At 37.2% G+C, this 25,974-nt stretch overlaps 1 pseudogene; it reads left to right on the top strand.

The window, feature by feature from the left end:
- Positions 1-23,271, top strand: part of LOC129063186 (meiosis-specific coiled-coil domain-containing protein MEIOC-like) — a 61,454-nt pseudogene extending 38,183 nt beyond the window's left edge.
- Positions 23,272-25,974: the final 2,703 nt, after the last annotated feature.

Here is a 25,974-nt window from a genome sequence, read left to right as displayed (position 1 = left end):
CAGTTCCATTTTTAGTTTTTTGAGGACATTTCATAATATTTTCCACACTGGCGACCCTAGTCGGCATTCCCACCAATGGTGTACTAGGGTTCCCATTTCTCTACAATCTTGCCAGCAGCTATTGATGTTGATTTGTTTACCATGGCCATTTTGATTGATATCAATTAGTATTTCATTGTGATTTTAATTTGCATCTCTCTGATGGCTAGTTATGCTGAGCATCTTTTTCTTATGTCTCTGGGCCCTCTATATGACCTGCTTGGAGAAGTGTCTGTTCAGCTCTCTTCCCCATTTTTTGATTGGATTGTTTGTCTTCCTGGAATGGAGTCATGTGAGTTCTTTATATATTTTGGATGTCAAACCCTTGTCTGAGGTATCATTGGCAAATATATTTTCCCATATGGTTGGTTCTCTTTTCATTTTGCTGATGTTGTTGTCTTTAGCTGTGCAGAAGCTTCTTACTTTGATGAAGTCCCATTTGTTTATTCTTTCCTTTATGTCCCTTGCTCTAGGGGACATATTGGTGAAAATATTGTTGCATGGAATATCTGAGAATTTCCTGCCGATATTCTCCTCTAAGATTTTTATGGTGTCACGACTTATATTTAAGTATTTTATCCATCTTGCATTTATTTTTGTGTATGGTGTCAGTTGGTGGTCGAATTTCAATTTTTTACATGTAGCTGTCCAGATCTCCCAACACCTTCTGTTGAAGGGGCTATTTTTACTCCATTTTATGCTTCTGCCTCCTTTATCAACTATTAGTTGGCAATAGAGACATTGGTTTATGTCTGGCTCCCTATTCTCTTCCATCTATCTATGTGTCTGTTCTTATGCTAGTACCAGACTGATTTGATTACAGTGGTCTCGTAATATAGTTTTATATAAGGTATTATGATTCCCCCTACTTTGCTCTTCTTTCTCAAAATTTATGGAGCTATTCAGAGTTGTTTATGGTTCCATACAAATTTTTGAAATGTTTGTTCTCTGTCTATGATATACGTCGTTGGTATTTTGATAGAGATTGTGTTGAATCTATAAATTGATTTGGGTACTATGAACATTTTAATGATGTTAATTCTCTAATCCACGAACATGGTATATGCTTCCATTTATTTGTGTCTTCCTTAATTTCTTTCTTTAGTGTTGTGTAGTTTTAAGTACAGGTCTTTTACCTCCTTAGTTAGGTTTATTCTTAGGTACTTTATTTTTCTTGTTACTATAACAAATGGAATTTTTTTCCTGATTTCTGTTTCTGATATTTCATTGTTGGTATATTAAATGCCTTCAATTTATGAATATTGATTTTCTATCCCACTGCTTTGCCAAATTCATTTATTAGGTTGAATAGTTTTTTGGTGTAGTCAATAGAGTTTTCTATGTACACTGTCATGTCATCTGCAAACAATGGAAATTTTACTTCCTCCTTTAAAATTTGGATGCCTTTTATTTCTTTTTCTTGTCTGATTGCTGCAGCTAGGACTTCCAATACTACATTGAATAGAAGTGGTGAAAGTAGACAGCCTTGTCCTTTGTTCCTGACCTTAGTGGGACAGCTTTTATTTTTTGTCTGTTAAATATGATGTTGGCTGCATATTTCTTGTATATGGCGTTCATTATTTTGAAGTATGCTCCTTCCACTCCCACTTTGCTGAGTATTTTTTATCATAAATGCTTTTTCTGCATGTGTTTATATGATCATGTGATTTTTGTCTTTCCTTTTGTTTATGTGATGTGTTACATTAATTGATTTGCAAATATTGTACCATTTTTGAATCCCTGGGTTGAATCCCACTTGATCATGGTGGATGATCTTTTTAATGTGTTGCTGGATGTGGTTTGCCAATATTTTGTTGAGGACTTTAGCATCTATGTTCATCAGAGACATTACCCTGTAGTTTTCTTTCTTTGTTGTGTCTTTACCTGGTTTTGGAATTAAGACAATGCTGGTCTCATAAAGAGTTTGGGAGTCTTCCCTCTTCTTGGATTTTTTGGAACAGTCTGAGGAGGACAGGGGCTAGCTCTTCCTGAAATGTTTTGTACAGTTCTCCTGTGAAACTGTCTAGCCCATGGTTTTGTGTGCTGGGAGTTTTTTGATTATTGCTTTGATTTCACCAGCTGTTATTAGTCTGTTCAGGCTTTCTCATTCTTCTTGATTAATTTTTTAAGGTTATGTTTTTCTAGAAATTTATCCATTTCACCCAGGTTTTCTAATTTCTTGGCATACAATTGTTTGTAGTAGTTTCTTAGAATCCTTTGTATTTCTGTGATATCAGTTGTTATTTATCCTCTTTCATTCTGATTTTATTTATTTGGATCCACTCCCTTTTTTTCTTGATGAATTTGGTTAAAGGCTTTTTTTTTTAATTGTAGACATTGTTTTTTTCTTCTTTTTCCTCTTTTATTTATTTATTTAAAATACATTTGTCTCTGCCTCCCCCCCCACCACTTTCCCTTGCCCCCTCCATCCTTCCCTCCCTCAAAGAACAAGCTCCTGGATTTATTGATCCTTTGAATTGTTATTTCAGTCTATGTCATTTAATTCTGCTCTGATCTTGATTATTTCTTTCCTTCTGCTCTCTCTGGGTTTTGTTGTTCTTCGTCTGGTTCTTAAAGAAGCAAAATACACATTTTTTTCAAATGCATATGTAACATTTTCAAAGATAGACCACATGACAGGACATAAAACAAACCTCTACAAATTCAAGAAAACTGAAATCATAGCAAGCATTTTCTCAGACCACAAAGGGATTGAAACTAGAAACCAACCTCAAGGGATAAACTAAAAAATACTCAAAGTTATTGAGACTGAATAATATGCTATTAAGCAATGAAGGGATTAATAAGGAAATTATGGAAGAAATAAAAAAATTTCTGGAAACAAATGAACACACAACAGTCCAAAACCTATGGGACACAGGAATGACAGTCTTGAGAGGGAAGTTCATATTGATACAGGCCTTCAAAAAAAGGTAGAAACATTTCAAAAAAACATCATAGGAGGAAAATTTTTGATAAATGAAGAAAAATCACTGGTTCCTTTCCCAATCACTCCTCCAACCTGGAGGTGGTGCCATGCAGAGTTCTTGGGATTCCTTCTTGCCCTAAATCACAAGTGACTATTTAGGCTTATTTCTTCAGAGGAAGAAAAAGAAAGGCAAGGGACTCAAGAAGTCTTGTGAGTTCTACAGTTTGTAAACTTAAAGCAGTTGTGCAAGAACATCATCCTGCTTAAATTTATCTTGACATGGTCTTGTTTGACTGTTTTATGTGTGATTATGTATTTTCTCTTTTTTATCTCATGGTGAGACACATGTTGTTATGTCACCATGTAAAAGAGAGAAACTGACTTCTCATAAAAGTAAAAAGAATATGATATTTATATATTTTAAATTTTTTTTTGAATCTCAATGTTTGAAATGTACATTATAAGAAAAACAGAATAGGTAAAATATATATAAAATTAGAAATGTTTCACTGAGATGGAGCAAAGCTAACTATTCTTCAATGTTTTGTGACTGTTCAACAACTCTCTGACACAAATACCTAAGTGCCTCTAAGACATATGTGATCTACAATCTTTTGTAAAAAAAGAATAAAGCCTTACTTGCATTAGATACCATTCAAAATATATGAATGCTGTTATTTTTAAACTCACAAAACTTGACCAAGATAATTTTGTTGCTGATGTATGCATAATATTTAATAAAAATCTAGGAAGCCATTAATTATTAAAAGTAGCATTCTTATTTTTAAACTAACCATACGTTTTTGTTTCTGTACATTACTCATTGTATAAATATACAATTTATTTATCCATACTAATATTTAATATCCAATTAGGTTGTTTCCAGTTTTTGGCTATTAAGAACAGTATTACTTTGAACATGATTTTACACATTTTTGAACATAAATATACATTTCTGTTCAGAATTTAGAGTGAAATAGAAGATCTAGTTAAAGTAGAAGCTGCTAAAGTCTTTTCTAAAGTAATTGTACCAATTTATTCTCCCACCAACAAAGTATGAGAGTTCTATTTGTTCTTTACATTTTTCTGTTGAATATTGATAACACAGGTAATTTCTTCAATCTGTGGCCTGTATTCTTTTATTCTGAAAGTATATTTTCATAAATAGAAATTGTTAAGTTTAATATGGTCTGGTTTATCACATTTTTGCTTTATGGCTAGTGATTTTGGGGGGTACATTTTAAGAAAGCTCTCTCTCTTCAAGTTCAGAAAAATAAGGTTTTTGTCTGTCTAGAGAATTCTAGAAATTTCTAGAAAATTCTAGAAATTTCATTGTTTTACTTTCTATTTAATTTTTGTTTTTCTTTAAATTTATTGTTGTTCAGTTAGAGCTGTTCCCCTTTTATCCCATAGCTCACCCCTGCCCCATCCCTACTTCACTCTCATAGTCAATTAATTCTCCCCATTGTCCATACTCCTGAGTCCTCTATTCATGTTCCTTTGCTTGCCCTTTCACCTTCTTTTTCCGTTTTCTCCCTCCCCCGCCCCAGTCATTGCCAGTTTGTTCTTTATTCCAAGTCTCTGGTTCTGTTTTGCTCATTTGTTTGTTTTGTTGATTAGGTTCAGCTTATAGGTGAGATCACATTTGTCATTGTTTTACTTTTCAAATTTAGAGCTACAAAATTCATTTTTAAGTTATTTTTGGCTATGATGTGAGTTAGAGAGGAATAAAGATTCATTTTTTTCCCTATTTAATCTGAATGACCCAGTATAATTTATTGAAAAGACTACTCCTTCCTGTACTGCAGCATATGAATCAGAGACTGTATTTGGACAGATCTATTGTTGGAGTCTATAAATTTTTCTATGGTCAATTTGTCTACACTGTACCTCTATCATACTGCTCTTATTATTACAGCTTAGTAAGTCTAGGTTTTTGTTATTATGAGGTTTATAAGTTTATTAATTTTATTCATAATTATATTATTTATATTAGGCCTTCCCCACTTCTATATAAATTGTAAAAACACCTAGTTAACACACAAAAGTTCCTAGGATTTTTATTGGGACTAAGTTGAATTTGTGTATCAGCTTGGGAGAAAATAAAATTAATTTAGATTTTCTTTAATTCAGTAATGTTCTATGGCTTTCTCTGTAGAGGTGTGGATATTTTTGTTAGATTTACTCCTAGGAATTTGGTATGGAACAAAGCAAAAATCCCATGAAAGTGTGCTGTCAGAACAAAGCAAAACAACCCATGAAGAAAAACCCACACCCATAAATAGAACCCACACCCACAAACATGCTGTTAACAACAAATGAGCAAATAAAGATGTAAAGAGATTAAGGCTATTATAGAAAAAGAAGAACAAATATGAATTGACTAATTGAAAGAGAAATGATTTTGAAAGGGCCAAGGAAGCAGAAACAGAGTAGAGAGTAGAAAAAAGGTAAAGAAAGAAAGAAAAGAAAATTTACATCATAAATAAAAAAGGTAGGGAAGAAGGCAAAATGGAATAAGCAAAGGGAAGAGTATAACATATGGTTTTAAAATTTTTAAATAATATTGACAAAAATAAGGACTAAATTGAAGAAACCATCTACCACAATAACATCAATGACAACGAGCAAAGATTAATACAGGAGAAAAAGAAATAATAAGGAAAAAGAAAGAAAAAATACATGAGATTTTTTTAAGGAACGAAAAGTGATTTTGAGAGGATAGAGGGAGAGGAAATAATGAGTGAAGAATGATAACCAGGCTAAAAGGGAAAAAGTAAAATTTAAAATGAAAAAAAGAAAAGGCAAGAGGAAGGCAAATGGAGTAGGATAGGGGAACAGTAAAATTTGAAATTTGAAATACAAAAATAGTGAATATCTAGGAATAAAATTGAAGGGATACAACAACCAACACCGTATCAACAATCAATGAGCAAAGATTGCTAAAGGTTGTGAGAAAATGAGAGTATTTTAAGGACAGAAAAAATAATGTGAGATGACTAATGACTAGAATGTGATGACTAAAGAAAGATGGTTTTGAAAGACTGGAAGGAGGAGAAATAGTAAAAGTGAAGAATAGAAACAAATCAGAGCAAGAGAAAAAATAAAATTGAAAACAAAAATAAGAAGAGGAAGGCAGAAGGCAAAATGGAGTAAGAGAAAGGAGGAGTGAAATATGAGATTTAAAATAAACTAACATAAAAAACAGTGAAATAATAAGAACAAACTTGAAGAAAAAGAAAATAATGTTAAAAAACTGTACAGGAGAAAAAATAATGCAAATAATGAAGGCCATGGTGCAATTTGTCTCAGCACAGTCTAGAGTTTGCCACTGTCTTCTTTTTCTGGTTCTGTCCTTGGTAATTTCAGATGATGTTCTAGTCTTACCCTTGGCAGCCTGATCCAGACCACAAGAAATCCACACTCTGTGGCTGTCTCTTTCAGCCTTGGTTGGTCCCCTCTATTCTGCCCTGTCAGCTTTCCATTAGCATAAAGCCCCGGAGTAGTTCATTTAAGGACTCGAGAACACTACCATGACCACCTCTACCTGCCCCCAGAGGGGGGTCTCTGGTGCAATCAGGAGAGTGGAATCTCAGAGTCACCCCGGGAGACACTTCGTAGTCCTCAGAAAAAATGGTGGGAGTGTTTCCCTGCCTCCTTACCACACTTCTTGGTCTGTCCCAGATTATTTCCAATAATGTATGGTTTCTGGTGAATTAGCTACCTATTTTCTGTGAGGAGCCAGTCAATGTAAAAGGAGCAGCTCTTTCCTGGTTGGTATAGATAGCAGCTTTGTCTAAGTGCTGTGGTTGGGCAGGGCCCTGAACACCCCTTGTTGCACTTGTCTCTAAACTCTCTGCTGTGCTGGTTGCAATGGATCAGAGCCCAAGGAACAGTGTACCTTGCAGTGTCTGATAGAAGTTCAGAAAGGGCTCTTTCAGAGATTTTCCTTCTTTCCTCTGTAGATATGCATCAAGCAGAAGAGCCCTGAGCCTGGCCTCACTGGTATGCAGAGTTTATAATCCCACAGGTCGGGGTGGGGCACACCTGCCCATGAGGGTCCTGCCTGGCTGCAACAAAAATCAGGTGACCAGCTCCTAGCCTTCCAGTACCCAGTCTGCCACTCTCACAGTGGACTCAGGCCTGAACCCTCCACTCTGTACAGTCCCTGCTTGCCAGCTGCACTTGGTCAGGTACCACAGACCCTTTAACATGATACTTTCACTGCGGTTTCTTCGTTGGCAGAGCAGCTCAGCACGAGCACAAGCACAGGGTCCCTGCCAAGTCTTGAGTCTCACTTTAGATCCTCTTTTAAAAGAGTTTCCATGTGGCCGTCACACTGCAGCACCAAGCCCTGGGGGACTGCTTCTCCATGCACTCTATATCCCCCAAAAGCACAAAGTCTCTCTCAGTCACGGCTGACCACAAAGTGCCAGTTTCTCTGACAGTTTTAGATAGTTTTTCTCTGGAATTCTCCTGGATGGTGGACGTACTACTCACTGTGTGTGTGCAGCCTGAGTCTCCTGGACCTGGATATCCTCCCAAGCCTCTCCCAGTTAGAATTGGGAGTTCTCTGTGCAGGCCCAGTACACCCTGCTCTGGGAGAGGCAGGACTACTAAGTTCCATTTTCTCTCCTCTGTTCTCTTCTCTGCTGCAGGCACCTCACACAGGGTATTTTCCCTTCAACTTATAAAATTTCTTAGTGGATGGTGCAAAGCTTCCTTTGTACTCCTTGGCTTCAAAAATTTATATGAGCTAAGATTCCATTAATTGTTCAGGTCATTTGTTGGACTATCAGCCTAAAATCCATGTTGGGGGCACAAGCAAGTGGGCTACCAACTTCCTGACTCTTCTTCAAGTTTTTGGAAGAGTTCAATAAGGATAGGTATCAAATCTTCTTTGAATGTTTAGTAGGATTTACTAGTGAAGCCATCTGGTCATGGACATTTTTTAGGGGGAAATTTTTGATGGTTGTTTTCATTTTCTCACTGTTTATCAGTCTATTTAGACCTTCCATTTCTTCATGATTCAGTCTAGAAAGGTTATATACTTCTAAGAAGTTATCCATTTCTTCTAGGTTATTGAATTTTAAAACATATAGTCATCCATAGTAGTCTAGAATATCCTATTTATATCTGTTATGTCTGTGCTAACCTCTCCTCTTTCATGTCTCATTTTGTTTATATGAGCATTTTTTCTGTTTTCTTTAGTAAGTCTAGCCAGAGGTTTTTCAATTTTAGTAATCTTTTAAAAGAACAAGCCCTTTGTTTTATTAATTTTTTGTATAGTTTTTTATTTTATTCAATTCTACTGTAATTTAAATTATATCCTTTCTTTTGCTGAGTTTAGATTACTTTTGTTTTTCTTTTACTAGTTCTTGATGATGTAATATTAGGTTATTATTTGGAACTTTTCTCATTTCTTGTGGTTGGCGTGTAATGGCATAAACTTCCCTCTTATTACTACTTTTGCTGAATCCCAGAAGTTTTGATATATCATATTGTCATTTTCATTCATCTATGTATGTCTTTTGACCTCGCTTTATATTTCTTCTTTGACCTAATTATTCATTGGTAGTATGTAACTTAATATATTTGTGGGTTTTTTTAATTCTTTTTTGCAGTAGTTTTTAAATTTCAAAGCACTGTGGCCAGAGAATATGCCTGGTAAAATTTCATTCTTCTTGAATTTGTTGAGTCTAATTTTGTGACCCAAAATACTGTCTCTCATTGAGAATGATCCATGTGCACTGGAGAAAAATGTATAGTCTGATAGTTCTCATAGAGCTCTTTTATTTTTTGATGCTTAATTCTCCATCTTCTTCCTTGTTTGTTATTTCTAAATTTGTATCTTTGATATCACTAACTCTTTCCACCATCTGATCTGCTCTATTTCCTATGTTCATTCTTGATCTCTTATTATGTTCTTCATTTTTAGAATTTCTATTTTGTTTTGTTTTTCCTTTTTTAAAATTTTGATTCCTTTGGTAAAGAATGTGTTTAGTTTATTGATTTGTTTTCCATGTGCATTAAATTGCCTCTCTGTATTTTCTTTCATCTCATTGAGTATTTCAGAACTGCAATCTTAATTTTTCTCTCATTTTTATCACACATTTCCAAGAGTTTAAATTTGTTTTTTGAAGGTTTTCCATTTTCTCTCTAAGCTGTCTCTCTACTTAGATTATTCGTGGTATTTGATGCATACCTTCTCCATTTAGGCATCTATGTGTGAATGGTATTTCTCCAGCTGATTAATATATAGAGATCTTTCTTTTATTTCTCAGTAGGTGGCATTAAATCACAAGTTTTTAGCTCTGTAAAATCCCAGGACTCTCCTCTGTAGCCAGATGCTGTTGTCAGTCTAGCTGCAACACTTTGGGGATGAGGTGGGCTGGGGGAACTAGTCAGCTGCTTTGTTATTTTGCCCACTTACCTATGGCAACTTCAGACTTCCCCAGCGTTTCCCTATGCTCCAACTCTACGACCAATCACAAGGTGCATCCTTTGCTCAGGGGAAAATGTAATTCTGAAGTACTAGTTTTGGGATTGCAAATAATGTCCTCTGAAACACAACACCAAGGGCAAAGGGAGGCACACTTGTGGATGCTACAGGGCAGCCGGGTTTCTTGGCTTGCTTTCTCTGCCTGGAATGCCAATCTCCTGATAAACGTGATTGCTCCCCTGTTCTGTATACTTCCTAAGTCTCTGGGCCCAGCTTCAGCTTCTACTACACACTCCTGAAGGAATGTTCACTGAATCATCTTTCTCCTCTTGGCTGAAGAGAGCAATGTACAATGGGATTCTTCTCTCCAAGCTGTGCCCTACTGTTTTCCTGGTTGCAGGGCTCTGTCCTTAGCTCTTTTCAGCACTTCTTTCTTCTCTCTTGTCCCTTTTCCTCCCACTTACCCCCCTTTAAATATTTTCATGTGTGGATCTCTCAAGCATATTTGTACATTGGACAGGGAATCTTTTGTTGTGTTGTAGCTGTTCAAATTGTTGGAACTTCAATGGAGAGACCAAGGGTATCTCTCACATTGCTATATTTCCCATGTCACCAGATTTTTTGTTTTTTTAATGATGGGAGAAAGCAGAGCAGAACTTTAAAAAAAAAGAACAAAAACAAAACATATGACTACAAAAATACCTGTAGCTAAGTGTTCATTGTTTTTTCTTTGTTGTTGTTACAGCTTCAAAATGAGAAGGAAAACAAATATCAATCAATAAGAAAATGAATAACTACATCATAGTATATTCATGAGCTGTAATATAATTAAACAATAAATAGGAACATATAACATGGATAAATCTCATAGATACTATGTTGAATAGAAGAAACCAGGCACAAACACATACATTTTAAATAATTTTTATTTATATGAAGTTTCAGAATGGACAAAACATAATTTATGGAGGTATAAGGCAAAACAGTTGTGATGGGAGTGGAGAGGTAGTGAGTATGATCATGAAATAATCATATTGGGTACTACAAGTATTCTATATTTACTAGATGAAGGTTGATCTGATGTATGCATATGAAAATATGCATCTAGCTAGGCACTTAAAATTAGTGCTTTGTATTATTTCAGTGTTTTTATGTCATTTTGCAATTCATAAGCTTTTTTAATAATCAGTAATATTTCCTCTATCTCCTTTATAAATATAAAATCAAAATTCAAATGTATTTATTAATGTTACATTTATTTGTCAACAATAATTAATTACTTCTGTGGAGGAAATACTACCCCAGGAGCTGAAGATCGCACTGTGAATGGGTTATCCATGGTTGCTGCACTCAGACAATTCTCAGCCCAAAAGGAAAGAGACCTGTGGATAAAGTTATTATAAAATAATGAGTGTACTAAAGGAATTGTGAAGCCTAGGGTACTAGCCTAATTTGAGACGTCAGAAAAAGAAGTACAATTTAAATGGGACAGCAAAAATGAGTTGAATCTAACTAAACGAGGAATACTTGCTAGAAGAAAGAGCATATGCAAAAGCCCTGAGGCAAGAAACAACATTCCTAGAATTGAAACAGGTGCTTGGAGAGCAGGAAGAGTCAGAGAAAAGTGGTTGGAGAGGTAGGCAGAGGCCAGAGAGATATCGTCAGTTGGTGAGAATAGTGCAGCTGTTCTGATACACATGGAAATTTTAAATTAGTGATTATTTCAAATTTATTGGAGGTGCTGTAGTCTTATATCACTGTGAACCCTCTATTGATTATTTTATAGAGTTGTCCAGTACTAAAAGTATCTAGATTAACGTGGACAAGTGGTTATAAATACTTTTTAATAGCTTACCTAACAATTCCAGGAAACTTCATAATTAAATAGAGATGGCCAGAGATGCTTTACTCCAAGTTTTAAAGAACAACAGCAATAAAAACTGAGTTAACTCTGACAGCATGGACTTCACATGGCTTGTTCAGTAATGACTGCATCATGTTAATTTCTGATGTATAAGAAAATTACACATGTATTGTATTTAAATCACATTTTTAAATAACATATTCAAAAGAGGTTTTAAATGATATGGTAATGAAATGTATGTAGAAACCCTGAGGCACTCAGTTTAAAAACCACATGTGTAACCAAAGGATGCTGGGTTTAACTCTCATCCTGAGCATGTTTACAAACTTGGACAACTCACAACTTTTCTTTAAATCACTTATAAAATGATTCCTGTTTTGCGTTACCACTGTATTAATCTCAGGATCTCACATAGGACAGACTCAGCTAGTCACCTACCTTGTACAAAGAACACCAAGTTTCCTTCAGGTAGTATTGTGGCCTTAAATTTTATTGGTCAAATTCTATCAAGCTAATCTCATTTCTCTGTCCAGGTGCTCACTAATCCAGCCTCCCTTTTAGCTCATGATGACCAAGTAACACTGTTCTAAGCAATGAGCTACAAGGGAAAATGTCTCTAGAGTGTTTCTGGGGAAATTTTTCCTACCATAGAAAGAAAAAGATTCTGGAAATAAACCTCTTTCCTTCTTTCTTCCTTTAATTGCCATCATATGAGGAGATTTTCTTGACACTACTGCAGCCATTATGTGAGCATGAGGAGAAAGGTACAAACTACAGCCATGCCTACCCTGCACTTTGGTGTGATGGAGCTGCTTTATCATTATTACTACCTGTTTCCAGTCTTCTTGTTATGTGAAAAAAATTAAATGTCCTTATTATCTAAGTTACAGTTAGGTAGTTTATTAATGGCAGCCAGGGCCATCTTGACTAATATACTGTGACATTAAGCCTTTCCAAATTTAGTGGCTGAGTGAAGTCTAATTAGCTAGTCTCAAAGAATCTCACTGTATTATTATTTTCTGGATCCATGTGGTAATGTCACTCTCTAAATTACATTGTGTTTTATTTATTAAATAATATTATTGGGATGACATTGGTTAACAAGATTATATAGGTTTCAAATGTACATTTCTATGATACCTGGTATGTATGTTGCATTGTGTGCTCACCACTCAGAAAAATCAACCTTCATCTCCATATTTTGACACCCTTTACTTTTTATTATCCTCCCTCTTCTCTCTGGCAACCATCATATGATTATCTGTGTCAATGAGTTTTTGTTTGTATTTCTTGTTTTTTCATTTAATGCTTTCAGTTTTATATCCCACATATGAGAGAAATCATATGCTTTTTGACTTATTTATTTTGATTTATTTTTCTTAGAATGATATTTTTAAAGTCCATCCATGTTGTCACAAATGGCAGAATTTTATCTTTTCTTATGGCTGAGTAGTATTTCATTATATATATGTACCAAATCTTTATCCAATCACCTATAAAGGACACTTTGGTCATTTCCATGTCTTGGCCACCATGAATAATGCTACAATAAACATAGGGGACATGGAGATCCTGTACCACCATTACCATGCACTTCTAGCCTTCTTGTTCTGTGAAATAAAATTAAATGTCACTATACTCTAATTTACTGTTAGGTAGTCTAGTAAGTGCAGCCAGTCATCTCAACTGATATACTGTGACATGATGCCTTTCCAAATTGAGTGGCTAAGTGAAGTCAATTAGCTTGTCTCAAAAAAATCTGTGTTCTCTTTCTCTGGATTGATGTGGTAATATTACTCTCTGGATGACAGTGTTTTTTTAACAGGGAATTTAAGTAACTTAACTTCTTCAGAAATAAATTAAAATAAAATAAAATAAATAAAATAAAAATAAAATGAGAAAGAGAAATAATTTGAATGTAATTCAGAAGTAGAGTTAAGATTACAAACCAGTAAACTTAAAGGGGAAAGATGGAAATAGCCTTAATAAAATGAAGCTACCTGATAGAAAGTTTTGGAGAAATGTTTACATTAATGTGAGAATCCCCTTATTGCTCATTCTAATAAAACCCTCTATATGTCAAAAATAAAATAATAAAAAAATGAAAATACAAAAAAAAAAGAAATAAATGTGATAGAATAGAAAGCACTTGGACCTTGAAGCCTGAGAAATGTGGGTTTGATCTCAAATTTTACTACTTAGTAATTGTATGACCTTGGACAAGTACCTCAGTCTTTCCAAGCCTTGGTTTCCTCATCTGAAAAATGGTGACAATAACAGACCCTAACTTAGAAAATTGTTAGTGGAATGAAAATACATAAAATGCTTAGAACACTGCCTTATACACTGAAAATGTTTTAAAGTGCTTTCTACTCCTTTCCTCATCCTCATCATCATTACCTCATTCTCTACCGTTCAGAGAATTTCTTTTTTTAAATTGTTCTATTACACTTGTCCCAATTTTCCCCCATTGCTTTCCCCTGCCCTGCCCATCCTCACTCCCACAATCAATTCCCACCCTGTTGTCCATGTCCATGGGCCATTATACTGGATGTTTAACAACATTCTCCTTCTTTCCTCCCTTATCCTTCCCCGTCTCCACCCACTGGTACTTGTCAGTTGGTTCCTTATTTCTATGTTCCTGGTTTTATTTTGCTTATTTGTTTGTTTTGTTAATTAGGTTCCTCTTATAGGTCATATCATGTGGTATTTGTCTTTTGGCGCCTGGTTTGTATACCTTAGCATAATACTCTCCAGGTCCATCCATGCTGATGTGAAAGATAGGAGTTCCTTTTTTTCTTTTGCTGCATAACATTCCATTAGGTCAGTGTACCACAGTCTTTTGATTCACTCATTTACTGATGGGCACTTAGGGTGTTTCCAGCATTTGGCTTTTAAAAATAATGACGCAATGAATATAAGGGCACATAGGTTCTTTTGAACTGGTATTTCAGGATTCTTAGGGCATAATCTCAGCTGTGGAGACACCGGGTCAAAAGGCAGTTCCATTTTTTTCTTTTTCTGAGGAAATTCCATACTGTTTTCCACAGTGGCTGCCCCAGTGTGCATTCCAACTAACAGTGCACTACGGTTCCCTTTTCTCCACATCTTTACCAGCACTTGTTTGTTCATTTGTTAATGATGGCCATTCTTTCACTGGTGTCAGGTGACATCTCATTGTACTTTTAACTTGCAACTCTCTCATGGCTAGAGATGTTGAGCATCCTTTCATATGTCTCTGGGCCCTCTATATGTCCTCTTTGAAGAAGTGTCTGTTCAGGTCCTTTGTCTATTTTAAAAAAAAATTTAATTATTTTGTCAAATACATTTGTCTCTGTCTTCCCTCCACCACTTTCCCTTGCTCCCTCCCTCTTTCCTTCCCTCCCTCCCTCAACTCTTCCCCTTTGGTTTTATCCATGAGTCCTTGTTATATGTTCCTTGACCTTCCCCTTCCCCCACACCCCATCCTTCCCTCTTGTCTCTTTTGGTTTCTTTTCCTATAGTGTTGCTGTTCTTATTTTCCTTGCATCTTTGTATTGTTGGTTAGGTTCCACTTATAGGTGAGATCATATGGTATTTGTCTCTCCTCCCCTGGCTTATTTCACTTAGCATAATGCTCTCCAGTTCCATCCATGCTGTCGCGAAGTGGAGTAGTTCTTTTTTTCTTTCTGCTGTATAGTATTCCATTGTGTAAATGTACCATGGTTTTTTGATCCAATCATCTACTGATGGGCATTTAGGTTGCTTCCAACACTTGGCTATGGTAAATGGTGCTGCTATGAACATTGGGGTGCATAGGTTCTTTTGAATTGGCGTTTTGGGATTCTTAGGGTATAGTCCCAGCAGGGGAATCACTGGATCAAAAGGCAGTTCCATTTTCAGCTTTCTGAGGAAATTCCACACTGCTTTCCACAATGTCTGCACCAGTCTGCATTACCATCAGCAGTGTACTAGCGTTCCCTTTTCTCCACAGCCTCGCCAGCACCTGTTGTTTGTTGATATGTTTATGATGGCCATTCTGACAGGTGTGAGGTATTTCATTGTGGTTTTCATTTGCAATTACTTCACTTTATGCTTCTGCTCCCTTTGTCAAATATTTGTTGCCTATATAACCCTGCGCTTAATTCTGGGCTTTCTATTCTGTTCCACTGGTCTATGGGTCTGTTCTTGTGCCAGTACCAGATTGTTCTGAGTATAACGGCTTTGTAGTAGTTATATAGTTTTCTGCATACAGGTCTTTTATCTCTTAGGTTACATTTATTCCTGGGTACTTTATTTTTCTTGTTGCTATATTGAATGGTATTTTTTTCTGATTTCTTCTTCTTCTATTGCATTGCTGGTGTACAAAAATGCCTTTGATTTCTGAATATTGACAGTGTATCCTGCTGTTTTGCCAAATTCACTTATTAGGTTAAGGAGTTTTTTGGTAGAGTCTACAAGGTTTTCTATGTACACTATCATGTCATCTGCAAACAATGATAGCTTTACTTCCTCATTTCCTATTTGGATGCCTTTTATTTATTTTTCTTGTCTGACCACTGTGGCTAGGACTTCCAATACCGTGTTGAAAAGAAGTGGTGAGAGCGCACATCCTTGTTGTGTTCCCGATCTTAGTGGGAAAGAATTTAATTTTTTCCTGTTGAGTATGATGTTGGCTGTAGGTTTTTCATATATGGCCTTTATTACGTTGAGGAAAGTCCCATTTATTCCCATTTTTCTGAGTGTTTTGATCATAAATGGGTGCTGTACTTCATTGAATGCTTCTTCCATGACTATCAAGATGATCATGTGGTTTTTGTCTTTTCTTTTATTTATGTGATGTATTATGTTTATTGACTTGCATATACTGAACCATCCCTGCATCCCTGGGATGAATCCCACTTGATCATGGTGGATAATCTTTCTAATGTATTGTTGGGTACACTTTGCCAATATTTTGTTGAGGATTTTAGCATCTATGATCATCAGTGAAATTGATCTGTAGTTTTCTTTCTTTGTAGGGTCTTCATCTGGTTTTGGAATTAGGGTGATGCTGGCCTCATGGAAAGAGTCTGGGAGTCTTCCCTCCTCTTGGATTTTTTGGAATAGTCTGAGAAGGACTGGGGTTAGCTCTTCCTCAAATGTTTTGTAAAATTCCCCTGTGAAACCATCTGGCCCTGGGCTTTTGTGTGCTGGGAGTTTGTTGATCACTGCTTCAAGTTCCCCAGCTTTTATTGGTCTGTTCAGGCTTTCTGTTTCTTCCTCCTTTAGTGTTGGAAGATTATACTTTTGTAGAAATTTGTCCATTTCATGAAGGTTTTCAAATTTCCTTGGCATATAATTGTTCATAGTAGTTTCTTACAATCCTTTGTATTTCTGTAACATCAGTTGTTATTTCTCCTCTTTCATTTCTGATATTATTAATTTGGGTCCCTCTCTTTTTTTCTTGATGAGTCTGTTTAAAGGCTTGTCAATTTTATTTATCTTCTCCAAGAACCAGCTCCTATATTGGTTGATCCTTTGAATTGTTCTTTTTGTCTCTATGTCATTCAGTTCTGCTGTGATCTTGATTATTTCCTTCCTTCTACTTGATCTGGGATTTATTTGTTGTTTCTCCAGTTCTTGAAGTTGTAGTGTTAGGTCTTTTATTTGAAATGTTTCTATCTTTTTTAGGTAGATCTTGATTGCTATGAACTTCCCTCTGAGGACTGCCTTTGCTGTGTCCCATAGGTTTTGGACTGTTGTCTGTTCATTTTCATTGTTTTCATAATTTTTTTTTTATTTCTTCTCTTAATTCATTATTGACCCATTCATTGTTTAATAGTCTACAATTCAGTCTCCATGAGTTTGCAAGTATTTGAGGTTTCTCTTTGAGGCTGATTTCCAGTTTCAAGCCCTTGTGGTCCAAAAAGAGTTTGATATTATTTCAATTTTTCTGAATTTCCTGTGGCTTGCTTTGTGTCCTAGCATGGGGTCTATGTTTGAAAAACTGCCATAAGCATTTGAAAAGAATGTGTATTTTTCTTCTTTGGGATAAGGTTCTATATATGTCAGTTAAGTCTATTTGATTCAGTGCATCATTCAGTTTCACATATCCTTGGCGATGTTTTGTTTGGAAGATCTGTCCATTTTTGACAGTGGGGTGTTGAAATCCCCTACTATTAGTGTGTTGCTATTTATATCTTTTTTGAAGTCATCCAACAATTTCCTTATAAACCTGGGGGCTCCTATATTGGGAGCATATAAGTTTACAATGTTGATGTCTTCTTGATAGATTCTTCCTTCAAGTATTATAAATGGCCCATCTGGGTCTCTTTTTATGACCTTTGTTTTAAAATCTACTTTGTCTGATATAAGTATTGCAACCCTTGCTTTTTTCTCTTGCCCATTTGCATGGAACATTTTTTTCCATCCCTTTACTTTCAATCTGTGTAGGTCTTTTGCTCTGAGGTGGGTCTCTTGTAGGCAGCATATGTGTGGGTCATGTTTTCTTATCCATTCAGCTATCCTGTGTCTTTTGATTGGGGCATTTAGTCCATTTTCACTGAGAGTTATTACTGATAGAAACATTCATTTTTTTCTCTTTATACCTGTGTTTTCCTCTTTCTCTCTCTTGTCCTTCATCTTCTTAAACCAGTCCCTTTAGCATATCTTGGAGTGCTGGTTTTGTAGAGATGTATCCTTTTAACCTTCTTTTGTCTGGGAAACTCCGTATTTCCCCTTCTATTTTAATTGAGAGTCTTGCTGGGTAGAGCACCTTTGTTGTAGAACCTTGCTCTTCATTACCTGGAATATTGGTTGCCATTCCCTTCTGGCTTGTAGTGTTTCTGTTGAGAAGTCATCTTGTAGCCATATTGGGGCCCCCTTGTATGTTACTTTCTTCTTCTCCCTTGCTGCATTGAAGATTCTCTGTTTGTCTTTGATATTTGCCATTTATAGATGATGTGTCTTGGAGTGGGCCTCACTGGGTCCCTCTTCAATGGGGTCCTCTGTGCCTCCTGGATCCATGAGAGCCTTTCTCTCCTCAAATTGGGGAAATTTTCCATCATTACTTTTTCGAGAAGGTTCTCTATCCCTCGTTCCTCTTCTTCTCTTTCTGGTATCCCTATTATATGGATATTATTGCGTTTCAGGTTGTCCTGCATTTCCCTAAATGCCTCTTCATTCTTTTTGAGTTGTTTTTCCATTTTTTGTTCTTTCTGGGAGCTTTTTTCTACCTTATCCTCCATCTCACTAATTCAATCTCGCCTTCATCGAGCCTGCTCTGGATTCCTTCAACTGTGTTCTTCAATTCAGAAATGGTATTCTTCATATCCTCTTGTGTCTTCTTGATAGTTTCTATGTCCTTTTCCTGGTTGATATAGTTTGCTGTAAGATTTTGATAGTTTCTTGGCAGTTTCTCATAGTTATCTTTGAGCTGGCTGAACTCATTGAGCTTCCTCAGAGCCATTGTTTTCAATTCAATATCTGATAGTTTCCTTGTCTTTATTTCATTTAGCTCTCTCTGTGGGGAGTCTCCTTTTCCTCTCATTTGGGGGGAACTTCTTTTTCTTCCCATTTTTGTGAGAGTCTGTTAAGTTATTTATTTGTTTGTTTGTTTATTTTTGCTTTTGCTTTAATTGGGCCATTTAGATTCCCTAACTTTGTGACTTAAACTTCTATGGTAGTAGGCAGGTGTTTTGGTTTTTTTATTTATGTATTTATTTATTTTTTTCTTTAATTTTCTTTCTGGGCCTGCCTCTGATGATGTCAGTTGTTGACCCTATATGACCTTGGGTCATTTGTTTGAGCTCTCCAGGAGTCTATTGTCTGTGTCTGACTACTGCTTAGGGCAGCTCTGTGACCCCTTCAGCCAGGGATCTGCTATCTGTAGATCACTTTGCACTCTTCTGCCGGCTCCTTGAGCGTGGTCCCCTGACTGACAGGATTCCCTAGCCCGACAGGATCTTCAGCCCGCCTTGGCGTGTATTTGCCCAACCTGGCGCACTTGTCTAGCGCCCACCCCGGAGGGCACCCCAAGACTGGTCAGTTTAGGGTCTATTGTACACTTTTCCTGCTTTTGGTTCTTTGGGGGCATCGCCTGCCCTCTCCAAATGGAGACTACGGAAATGGAAATGGGAGGAAGTCAGCTCCAGGACTCTCCAGTTAATCCTTTCTCCAGTCTCTCCTCCAGGGACTCTGGGCAGCTCTGTGACCATTTCGGCTCAGGATCCACTATTTCTACAAACTCCTCTGCACTCACAGGCCTGCGCCGTTCGGTTTATGCCTGCCCTAGCTGGTCTGCGCAGTCCCTTGCAGGCCCCATCGGCGCCTTGCAAGCCTGTGCGAGCCCTCATCAGCCTGCGCGGGTCCACACAGACACGCTCACCAACCCTCGCCTGCCACTCGGCAAGTGGGGGCGCCCGCACTGGCTGGTTTTGGGCTGTTTATTGTGTGCTTTTCAGCTTTTGGCCCTTTGGGGGTGTGGCCTTTTCCCGCACAATGGAAACTATGGAAAGGAGAAGGAGTCGGGACTCCCCGGTTCCTCCTCCTGTTCTTTCCCCAACTCCTCTGTTTCCAGTCTCTCCTCAGGGGTCTCTGGGCAGTTCTGTGAACCCTTCAGCCAAGGATCCATTATTTGTGCGGACCGCGTTTCAATCACGGGCAGTCTGGTTGGTCTGTGCCCTGCTTCTGCCTCTTTGGGGGCACGTCCTGCCTGACCAAAATGGAGACTACGGAATGGGGAGGGAATCAGGACTCCCTGCTTCCTCCTCCCATTTTTTTCCCCAACGCTTTCATCTCCAGCCCCTCCTCAAGGCTCTCTATGCAGCTGTGTGACCCCTTTGGCCAGGGATCCTCTATTTCTTTCAGCTTGTCTACACTTAGTCCCCCAGCTCACATGAGCACAAGCTGTGTGTGGGATGCACAAAAGGCAGGTTAATTGATTCCCTTATGCCTGAGGGAGATTGTAGCTGCAGAGTGGGAGGTGAGTTATCACTGGGGCTCCGCCGCCTGCCATCTCAGCTCTCTTCACAAAGTTTTCCTCACCAATCTTTTCCCAGGCACCAGCCCACTCTGCTGCCACCTCTACCCAGAGATCAAGGAGGGTGGCTGCCACTCCAAATTTTTGTGTTTGCCCTTGAAATGTCTCTGCATCCCCAGCTGCCTGTCTCTGGCAGAGAGCGCCCTTAAGCTTTTTGGGGTTGCGTTTTGTCTGTATTTTCTTGGTTTTAGCTGCTGTAGTTTAGGGGTCCCTGTTTATGATTCAAACCCCGTTCTTCTTAGGGGAGCTAACTGGCCATTTCAATGTCCCTCTGGTGCTAGTGCCCGTGGGCACCCAGCCCACTGTCTTGAGCCTCCACCGCAATTCTCACCCGTTGGGATGTGTGAGAGTTGAATCCAGTTTCTCTCCGCGGCTCGAAGGCTCCTCTCCCTTTATCGTTCCATTGTTTTCTAGGTGATTTCTCCACTAATTACTCACAATTCCAGTTTGGTCTTGGGAGGAGGTCAGAGTGACTCCCATTCACTCCTCTGTCATTTTCCTCCCTCCTCCCTTTGCCCATTTTTTAATGGGATTTTCATCTTCCTGGTATTGAGTCATATAAATTATTTATATATTTTGGAGATCTGTCCAATGTATAGTTGACAAATAAGTTTTCCCATATGTTTTGTCCCTTTTCATTTTGCTGATGTTTTCTTTAGCTGTGCAGAAGGTTTTTAATTTCACATAGTCCCATTTCTTTATTCTTTCCTCTATTTCTCTTGCCCTAGAGCAGGGGTGTCCAACCTTTGGCATATCTGGGCCACACTGGAAGCAGAAGAGTTGTTTTGGGCTACACATTAAATACACAAATGCTAACAATAACTGATGAGCAAAAAAAAAATTTGTGCATTATTTTCTTGATATCTACCATCACAGATAAGCAAAAAATTCTTCACATAATAAACCTAATTATGCAGCAGCTCTTTCAGTAATCTTTTAAAATCATAGAGCAGGCCCCATGTTTGTGATCACTAATATAGAAAATATATACATATCTAAGTAATAAAACATCATTGATGTTTCAAAAAATATTTTTATTATAAAATTAAATATTTTTATTATAAAACTAGTGGGATGTTTGACATTGTACTTGAGAAACTAGTGCACCAATATTTGGTTTGATAGAAATAGTTGCAATTCTCAGTGAGCTCTCAAAATGCTCATCAGATATTTTGGTTCTAATTTTACTTTTAATGTGTTTCATTCTTGAAAATAGTTGTTTGCAAATGTAGACACTACCAAACAATGATGACGTGAATAAGATATGATTGTGAAGGAAGGGGTATTTGTCTTTGGGAAGATAGGACTTACACAAGTCCAAGAAAGAGACAAAGTCAAATTTTTAAGTTGAATGTCAGATTGCAGCTCTATGCATTCCATTTAAAAATTGGCAGGTAACAAATTTATGTCAACTGAAAATGGAGTAACAAATGTTGCAAAATATTATTTTCTCAGAAATCTTGAAATATGTTTTCGAATTCTTGTATGAAATTGAAAAGCAAGGCTGCATAGATTTTACTGTTCTTAGGACTGTGTTTAGGCAACATGTTGAAATGCATAAAATTGTTTGCCTCAATTTGATTTTGCCATAATTTCAGTTTCATTTGGAATGGTACCGATAAGTTTGTTTTCACATTGAAGACTCATGTTTAACTAATTTAAATGAGTGGTTAAATCCACTAAAAATGCTAAATCTGTAAGCTAGTTTTCATCGTCAAATTCTGGCACAAATTTGTTTTTTGATACCATAAATGACTTCATAACATGTCACAAATCATAAAATATTTTCCACACTTGTCATTGACTTAGCCATCTTACTTCTGAAAAGTAAATGATGTCACCATAGTCAGCATCAATACTTTTAAGGTGTTTCTGGAATTGGTGATGATTCAATCCCTTAGTTCTTATGAAATTTAGTATTGATGATGATTTGCACCATGCTATCCATTTTTAAAGATTTTGAGAATAAATTTTCTTCATATACTATGCAGTGATACTTCATCAAGTGTGAGTTTTGGGTGACAATTGCATTGTCTTTTATTAATTTTACAAGTCTTTCTCTTTAGCCTACCATTGCTGGGACACTGTCAGTAACTATACCAGATATGTTGACAATGGACAAAGAAAATTGCTTTAACATATTTTGTGTTGCTTCATATAAATCTCTTGATTTATTTGTGTCTTTTAATGGCATTGAAGAAGCCATTTATTCAATGACATTATATTTATCATCAATACCTCTATTAAAAATGGCAAGTTGAGCCAAATCTGTAGCATCTGTGCCGCCATCCTTTGCCAAAGTATAAATCAAAAATTTGCAGCTCTACGCTCCAAACTTCTTTTGATAGATTTTCCAATTTCTTCAATTCACTTGGCTATAGTCTGGTGAGACAAACTGATTTTAGAAATATCCCTCTTTTTTATGACAAATTATATCTGCCACACTTTCTATATATATTGCTTAATAAACTCACCATCAGTAAATGGTTTTGATTTGTTTGCTATTATACATGCTACCACATAACTAACTTTTACAATGGAATCTGCCTGAATTGTAACTTTTGGGAAAAAAATTTCTTGAGAAGACAGACTTTTTACCAGTTCCACTATTTTGTCCTTATGATACAATCATTCATGCACATTGAATTTGACAGCAGTTTTTGCATTAATGCCTTTTCAAAGTATAGTTTTTTAAAACTTGCACAAATTCTCTACAAATTAAACAAAGTGCCTTACTATTTGCCTCAACAAAAAAGTAGTCATCTGTCCACTTTTCACTGAGCAATCTTCCTTCACCTGTAATTTTTATTTTTTTAGCATTCTCTTTTGTTTTGAAACATTATAGAAACCATAATGGGATTAAAGATTAATAATATATGAGACTTTACTTACTGTTATTATGAAAATTAATTGACAGGAAAATTGAAAGCAAGCTTTGGACCCTTCCACAGTCCTCTCAGCTACTGCTTCAGGGTGAGGTAGAAGGCCGATTGTAAAGCATGGCAGGAAATGTGTGAGATGCCACCAAGGTGTGGAAGTACCTTTAATAATCAAATAAGAATGTTTACCTGACTTCTAAATAACATTAACCACTTAAAGTTGCAATGGTAGGTTGAAATATTATTGATAATTGCTGCCTTGCTAAGTCACCACAGGCACGTAACATCTGATGGTGCCAACTCTACTGTCTGTATTTCAAAGATAGCACACTGGAAGCTGCACAAAGCCATAAAACTAAAGCCACATAGGTTTACAAATAATTAAAGCATACATATGTTTATTTTATGTGACATTGCAATGCATAATCACAAATAAATCTCATAGTATTAAGTAAATTTACGATTTTGTGTTGAACACCATTCATAACCATCCTGGGTTGCAAGGGGCCTGCTGGCTGTTTGTTGGAAACCCCTGCACTAGAGGATGTATTGGTGAAAATGTTGCCGTGTGGGATATCTGAAATTTTACTGCCTACATTTTCCTCAAGGACTTAATGATGCCGCAGATTATGTTTAAGTATTTTATCCATTTCGAGTTTATTCTGGTGTATGCTGTAAGTTGGTGGTCTAGTTTTACTTTTTTTCCATATACCATTCCAGATCTCCCAGTACCATTTGCTGAAGAGGCTATTTTTATACCATTTTATGCTTTTGTCCCCTTTGTAAATATTAATTGATTATAGAAACATGAGTTTATTTATGGGCTCTCTATTCTGTTTCATTAATTTTTGTTTCTGCTCTTATGATAGTACCAGACTATTTTAATTACAGTCAACTTGTAATATAATTTGATAGCAGGTATTGTTATTCCTCCTACTTTGTACTTCTTTCTCAAGATTGCTGAGGCTATTCAGGATCATTTATGGTTCTATATAAATTTGTGAAATATTTGTTCTGAAAAAAATCAATGGCAGAGGAGTGAATGGAAGCCATACTGACCTCCTCCCAGGACCAATCTGGAATTAAACTAAATTGTGGATAAATCACGTGGAACAAACAACTGAACAATAGCAAGACAGGAGCCTTATAACTTTGGACAGAGAGAAGAATCAGCTTTAGCACACCCTAACTGGTAAGGAGTGCAATAGAGACTCGAGAAGACAGGCAGGTTGTCCTAGGATGGCAATACCAGAAAGATATTGAAATAGCCAGTTGGATCCCCCTGAGAATAGTTAGGTCTACACCATAAGCAAGGATCTCCAGCCTATAGCAGCAGTGCCCAAGAAAGCACACAGATAACAGTCAGCTGTGAAAAGTGACAAGGTTGCTATCTACCAGAGACAGGCAGCTGGAGATACAAACAGCCCTTTAAAAAAGGCCAACACATAAATTCTTATTTGCATCCATTTACTGTGTTCTCCAGCAAAAGCGGGGTTGGGGTGGTTAAGAGATGCCTGAGGAGGGACTGTGGAAGAAGGATTTGGGGAGAGAACTGAGAAAGTAGCTGGAGGAATCCCAGTGCTAACTCATCCCCCATTTGGCCTCAGACATCTTGCTCAGACAGACCATTCCTATGAGCAGCAACAGCTTGAGAAGACACAATAGCCCCACCCCCAGGAGGGACTCTGAACTGACCCAGTGGTGCTAAAGCCTGAAAGCTGAGTGTGGAGTGCCAGCCACAGATAGTAGAACCCTGGCTAAAGGGGGAGCACACTAGTCTAGAGACACTTGAAGAGAGACTGGAGACAGAGCATTTGGGGAGAGAATGGAGGGAATAGCTGGCAGGATCCTGATGCTGACTCCTCCCCCATATAGCAGAAGACACCTGGCTCAGGCAGGCCATTCCCCTGAGCGGCAGCAGCTTGAGTGGACCAATAACCCCACTCCAAGACGGGACTCTGCCTCACCCTGTGGTGTCTAGGCCTGACTGCAGAGTGCAGAGTGATTAGCCACAGACAGTAGACTCCTGAAAGTCTCAAACAGATGACCTAAGGTCAGACAGGGTCAACATCTGACATCATCCGAGGCATATCCAGAAAGAAAAAACACCAGTCTGCTCACACCACAATGTCACGAAATCAAGACAGATAAATTTAAGGAGCAGAAGCAGAAAAGAAGTCTCACAGATAATAGTAAGACAAAGAAACACACCCCCAATAGAAGGAAAGGAGGGATCCCCACAAAGAGAACTAAATGAAATAGAGGCAAGTAAACGATCAGATGTTGAGTTCAAAACAATGGTTCTAAGGAAGCTCAATGAGCTCAGTGAACTCAGAGAGAATTACAAAAAACTACAGGGAAACTATGAGGAACATACTGCAAAATATATCAGCATGAAAGAAGACGTAGAAATTCCATTAAGAGACAAAAGGAAATAAAGAATACAATTTCTGAATTGAAGAACACAGTACAAGAAATCAAAAACAGGCTAGATGAAGCAGAGGATTGAATCAGTGAGCTGGAGTACAAGGTAGAAAAAAGCTCTGAGAAAGAGCAAGAAAATGAAAAAAGACTCAAAAAGAATGAAGAGTCTTTTAGGGAAATGCAGGACAACCTGAAATGTAATAATATCAGTATAATAGGGATTCCAGAAGGAGAAGAAGAGGAACAAGGGATAGATAACCTGTTTGAAAAAGTAGTGATGGAAAACTTCCTTAATTTTAGGGGAGAAAAAAGTCACACAAGTCCAGGAAGCACAGAGAGTCTCATTCAGGAAGAACTCAGCGAGGCCCACTCCAAGACACATCATCATTAAAATGG

This window comes from Pteronotus mesoamericanus, unplaced genomic scaffold, assembly GCF_021234165.1.
Source record: "Pteronotus mesoamericanus isolate MK-2021 breed Mesoamerican mustached bat unplaced genomic scaffold, CSHL_Meso_final scaffold_85, whole genome shotgun sequence".
Taxonomy (NCBI): domain Eukaryota; kingdom Metazoa; phylum Chordata; class Mammalia; order Chiroptera; family Mormoopidae; genus Pteronotus; species Pteronotus mesoamericanus.
This window is presented reverse-complemented; position numbering and strand designations above follow the sequence as displayed.